General features: G+C 44.2%; 1 non-coding gene across 1 annotated transcript; it reads right to left on the reverse strand.

The window, feature by feature from the left end:
- Positions 1–5,927: 5,927 nt before the first annotated feature.
- On the reverse strand, positions 5,928–6,030 carry LOC123840521 (U6 spliceosomal RNA). The gene has a single exon (XR_006790012.1). It is a non-coding gene; the product is annotated as a U6 spliceosomal RNA (small nuclear RNA).
- Between the last annotated feature and the right edge of the window lie 229 nt (positions 6,031–6,259).

Here is a 6,259-nt window from a genome sequence, read left to right on the forward strand (position 1 = left end):
ACATGAACATGTCATTAATTTTTTCCTCTTGTTTCTAAGAAAGGGAATGCCAGTGCAACCGCTCAAAGTTTAACATCTCCATAACGTAGGGTACCTATTAGATTGGTTAGGACTTTTTTTTAGCTCCAAGAGAAACAAAAACAAAAACAAAAACAACTCAAATTCACTTTAGAAAACATAGCTGAAAAGTTGAGGGTCTTGTTGCTTCTAGGCATGTGGCCAGATTCAGGATTCACATGATGTCAATGGAACTTTCTCTTGATCTCTCATTGCTTCATTCAGTAGGACTGAAATTATGGTCAATGTCCGTGTGGTGTACCATGCTGTCCACCACCCCATTCCAGGCTCTCCCTCAGTGATGGCAAATTGGCTACTGTACAACCTCATAGATTAAAGTCTACCCAGAAGGAGCAAGCCCTGACTCATTGCTACAGAATTCCCGAGATCCACTCTGATTGGATTCATGCCTGAACCCATTACTGTGGCCTGGAGAACATGGTGTGCTGAAGCTAGTATTAGACCTCTCCTCAATCCAGGTAGACCCAGAGGGGAGAAAGTGGACTCCAAATAAGAATCCATTCTTTTGCTGAAGAACAGGAGGCCAAGGACACGTGTTTGGTGCTTATATGGTACCTATCCATTATGGGCTGGATTGTGTCTCTCTCCTGTACCCCTAAATTCAGATGTTGTAGCCCTAACCCCCAGTACATCAGAATGGGACTGTATTTGAAACAGGGATTAAGTTAAAATGAGATCATTAGGTGGGTCCTGACCCAATCTGACTGGTACCCTTATTTTAAGAAGAGGAAATTTGGACACACCAAGAGAGAAATACATAAGCAATTGGTTAAGCCACTGCTATTTTGGGGTGTTTTCTTTTCTTTCAGGAATTTAATATCTCAAACAGTGCAGCAATCATCACCTCTTCAAGCATCTTGACTTCCATATTAATATTTTGTCATTCTCTTCAGTTTCCCTCCAAAGGATATTATTAGCTTGAATTCTTCAAGCCTATAGAATGAACACAGAGGAGGGTTGCATCTCAAAGTCAAAACAAATGGTCGAAAGCCAGTTTTTGTGATTCTTTTTATTCGCTTTCTGTTCACTTGAACTTAGATCATGCAAATGTAGCACAAAGTGCAAACTGTAGGTGAGAATTTTAAAGCTAGACACCATAATCAGATTCCTCTGTTCCTTATATCTTTGATTCTGTGACGGATCATTTCTGTTGTAGTGCTTGTTGTTTTATCAGCAGGATGAAGGAAATATTTTTAGCTGACACAATGAAAAATACACCATTTAAAAAATAAATAATGCAGGGCGCCTGGGTGGCTCAGTTGGTTAAGCGACTGCCTTCGGCTCAGGTCATGATCCTGGAGTCCCGGGATTGAGTCCCGCATCGGGCTCTCTGCTCAGCAGGGAGTCTGCTTCTCCCTCTGACCCTCCTCCCTCTCATGCTCTCTGTCTCAAATAAATAAATAAAATCTTAAAAATAAATAAATAAATAAATAATGCATAGTGTTTTCAATACTTCCTTGAAGAGACATAAAAATACCCTATTTCAATTATTTTAGCAGTTCTTTTAGCTGCTGAATACTTGCTTCCAGGGCTTGTCTAATCTCTCCACTCTTAGAAATTTGTCTGGTATGTGAAATTCATTCCTGGTGTATGTGAACATTGCTATTGTGTTCTAGTAAGTGTAGGATATCATTATAGCATGTGTCAGTCACAAGAAAAAAATTAACTTCAAGACTCTCTATATGTGTATGCGAGCTTAATAAATTCTAGACAACAGATGTAGCTGCCAGTCTTTCCTTCTGCCACTTTCCCCAGTTCAATAAAGAAGTACAGATGGTTATGTTCACTCTGGTCTGTTGAATCTTGGCATAAAGGCACTGACTTTGTTGATCTTTCTCTGGAAATTTCTTTTGACCCAAAGGACCATGGCAAGTACTGCATGAGACTTGCCTTGCACTGATCTGGCCATTTGGAATCCTGAAGCCTTTAACAGTTGAAGAGCAGCTCCGAGTACCTCTCGACATTCTGCATGGAGAGACTGTCGGGTTACATTTTCTCCTCGGCTTTTGATTTCTTACGTGTATGGTCTGTAGAAGCCCAGGGCTAGGAGAAAGGTCATCTGGATCTTAGCTGTGCCTTAGGAAGAGCCAGAACTAATCTATCAGAAAAACAAGAGAATCCAGGCATGGTTTATAATTTTTCAGATCAACCAAGAGAAACTGAGGTCACCTATTTTTTGGTGTTAACAAAAAAAAGTTTAAGGGCGTTAAAAAAAAAAAAAGTCCTAATGTATATATTCTATGAGATAAATGCAGTTTGGGTTCTTCTCTATAGAAAATGCTTGTTCTTTGAGGACTGGAATCAGTGGTTTGTACTACTCATGGGTGTCACAGAGAGGAGTCTGACATGTTGAGAATCTGTTATACTTACATGGTCCTTATGCACAAAATACCTGGCAGGGTTGCTAGCCAGATTTTGAGCCATGGGACTATGATACCCAGCCATCTCAACCTGGATTAGAGGCTGATGTCTGCTCCAAAAGTAAATATAACATGGGCATAGGTTAAGATGTCCAAATAACGCATGGTCAAAATTATGCTAATACTGAGAGAGAAAGAGGCTTCACTAATACTGTGCTGGGGCGATCAGTACGACCTGGGACGCGCCTGGACAACCTGGTTCAGGCACAGGACACAGCCTACACCACCTGAACACCTCCCCATGTATCATGTCTTTGAAAAACTATGCTGTGATAACTCCTCTTTTATACACAGGAAACTGAGGAACAGGGAGGGTAAGGAACTTCCTAAGACGACATAAACCTGGAAGTGGCCAAGTCAGGAGAGAAGCCAGGAGCCTCAGGGACCACCTGGCTGGAGGAGTCCTGCTGGGAAGGATGCTCTGCGTCGGGGAGGTGGCGACTGGTCCCATCAGATTCTTTGCCTCGGAAGGTGGGTCGCGGCAGAAAGGGACGGAGAGTACAGGTGGGGTAGAATCAAAGTTGAGGCACGTGGCAAGAAGGCCGAGGATCGAGCTTGGGCAAAGAGACAGCGTCGCAACGGAGGGTCCTTAGAAGATGAGCCACCAGAGCATCTTCTTAGGGAGTGGGAGTCACAGCGGTCCGGGGGTACAGGAGCTCTGCTGCCCTGCTGAGAGAGTACCTGCCGTCCTTCCTCTCTCGGGCCATCGGCTCCACCTCGTGGAACCTGACGTTGGTTCCAACAGCGGGAGTGGGGTGAAGTCGGAAACCGGCCGCGCAGCCCGCCGTGGCGAGGCGAAGCACAAGTCAGAGGCAGCCCCTCCAGATGCGCCGCAAGGGAACCGGCAGAAGAGGCTTATCTTGGGCGGGAGATCAGGAGATCTCCGCTCCACGCTGCCCTCCAGCATCTGGAAGTTTACAGAGGCCTCCACGCGGCCCAGCCACGTCCACCGTCCAGAGGGCCTCAACCCCGGGGCGCCCCCTCATTTTCACCTTGAAAGTGGCTCAAGGGCGACGACGCGCAGGCGCACACTCCACGGACGCGGCGGGCCGGGAGCCTCCAAAGCCCGGCGCGGGCGGGTCAGCGGAGGTCGCGGCGCCTCTTGACCTCCCGGCCCCCTCCCGACAAGAGAACGGGTCGGAGAGGCGCTGCGAGCGCTCTGCTGCGCCGGGTGCGCCCCCGGGCTGCTTCGGGGAGGCTGGAATTGAACTTGGAGGACCACGGCCTGCGGTTGGAGGGAGCGAGCCCAACCCCGGTGAGCACCTGCGAGTTGGTTGGCTTCGGTCCGCCAGGGTCGTCCGCGTAAAGCCGCCCAGGGCGCCGCAGCTTTGCCTTCCTGGAACATGGCCAGGCCGGGGTCAAGCCGGGGCGCACTGCTGTGCTCTAAATGTTTGGGCCCGAGCGGTGGGGGAGAGCTGTGCTCCGTGCTAATTGCTGGAGCTTAGAAACCCGAAGTAAGAATATTTGTCCCGCGGACTCAGCCAGCTGGGCACCTCCCTGTATTTTATTTCTAAAACTTGCATAAGGTAGTTGGAAAGCCCCAGTGAAAGTGAGTGAAGCTGCCAAATGAACTCTTTAGTTAGGAATCTAGACGTTAGAGCCAGAGGGCCTGATTCCGATGCGGCTTTAGTGCTTTCCAGCCGTGTGATAGCGCACATTGCTTGTGTTCTTTGTGATACACTTCCTCATCTGGGAAATGGGCGCAGGAGTAATACCTAACCCACGTAGCTTTGTAAGAAGTGAGTGAACTTAGTAATAGAGCTGGAAGTCCGGAATTGTGATGCCGCCGGCTTCGCTTTTCTTTTTCAACATTCCTCTGGCTATGCGGGGTCTTTTCTGGTTCCATACAAATTTTAGGGTTATTTGTTCCATTTCTTTGAAAAAAGTGGATGGTATTTTGATGGGGATTGCATTGAATGTGTAGATTGCTCTAGGTAGCATTGACATCTTCACAATATTTGTTCTTCCGTTCCATGAGCATGGAACGTTTTTCCATTTCTTCGTGTCTTCCTCAATTTCTTTCATGAGTATTTTATAGTTTTCTGAGTACAGATTCTTTGCCTCTTTGGTTAGATTTATTCCTAGGTATCTTATGGTTTTGGGTGCCATTGTAAATGGGATCGACTCCTTAATTTCTCTTTCCTCTGGAAAACAGTATGGAGGTTCCTCAAAAAATTGAAAATAGAGCTACCATACGACCCAGCAATTGCACTACTGGGTATTTACCCCAAAGATACAAATGTAGTGATCTGAAGGGGCACCTGCACCCCAATGTTTATAGCAGCAATGTCCACAATAGCCAAACTGTGGAAAGAGCCAAGATGTCCATCAACAGATGAATGGATAAAGAAGGTGTGTATACAATGGAATATTATGTAGCCATCAAAAGGAATGAAATTTTGCCATTTGCAGTGATGTGGATGGATCTAGAGGGTATTATGCTAGGCGAAATAAGTCAATCAGAGAAAGACAAGTATCATATGATCTCACTGATATGAGGAATTCTTAATCTCAGGAAACAAACTGAGGGTTGCTGGAGTGGTGAGGGGTGGGAGGAATGGGGCGGCTGGGTGATAGACATTGGGGAGGGTATGTGCTCTGGTAAGCGCTGTGAATTGTGCAAGACTGTTGAATCTCAGATCTGTACCTCTGAAACAAATAATGCAATATATGTTAAGAAAAAAAAAAGAAGAAAAAGAAGATAGCAGGAGGGGAAGAATGAAGGGGGGAAAACGGAGCAGGAGATGAACCATGAGAGACTATGGACTGAGAAACAGACTGAGGGTTCTAGAGGGGAGGTGGGTGGGGGGATGGGTTAGCCTGGTGATGGGTATTAAAGAGGGCACGTTCTGCGTGGAGCACTGGGTGTTATACGCAAATAATGAATCATGGAACACTACATCAAAAACTAATGATGTAATGTATGGGGATTAACATAACAATAATAAAAAATATGTATATATATTAAAAAAAAGAAGTGAATGAACTTAAATAGGTAACAGGCTGGTGCATAGGAAACACAAGATTAATGTCAGGTCTTATCTGTTACTGCAGCTACTGCAATGCAGAGCTCAGAATTAACCTGCCATCTCATTCACCTATATGAACTTTTTGCAAATGCAACATTAATTTGGAAAGTTTGCAGCTCTGCCCTCACCATATCTATATGATACTGTATATATCATTAGCTACTGGTGCAAGGACAGGTGATAACAGGGAAATGTATAACATCTCTCCGAATGCTATCATATTATTTTGGGGGTGTTTCCTGTTGTTTCTCATTTGATTATAATGTATGTTATGTACTATGTCATTTTCCCTCTCTTTTAAAAAATTTTTTAATTCTAGTATTATATTAGTTTCAGGTGTACAGTATAGTGATTCAACAGTTCTATACATTGCTCAGTGTTCATCACGATAAGTATACTCATAAATTTGGAATGCTTCACGAGTTTTTCATCTTTGCTCAGGGGCCACACTAATCTTCTCTGTATTGTTCCAGTTGTAGTAGATGCGCTACTGAAGTGAGCACTTGTAATGTTCCCGTTTTGCATTATATATATTTATTAAATACATTATATATTTTATATATCTTTTATATGTATCTTTCATAAGTATCCCTATATTGTATATGTACAAATATATGAACATTTGCAATAGAGTAATAGTTTTATAATATATAAACATACAAATCGTGGGAGATACATGTATTTTACATATGTATATATTCTATAAAATATCATTTTATATCATTTGAGATG

The sequence above is a fragment of the Mirounga angustirostris genome, unplaced genomic scaffold (assembly GCF_029215605.1).
Source record: "Mirounga angustirostris isolate CCGP_5_RB_7025 unplaced genomic scaffold, mMirAng1.0.hap1 SCAF_10, whole genome shotgun sequence".
NCBI lineage: Eukaryota > Metazoa > Chordata > Mammalia > Carnivora > Phocidae > Mirounga > Mirounga angustirostris.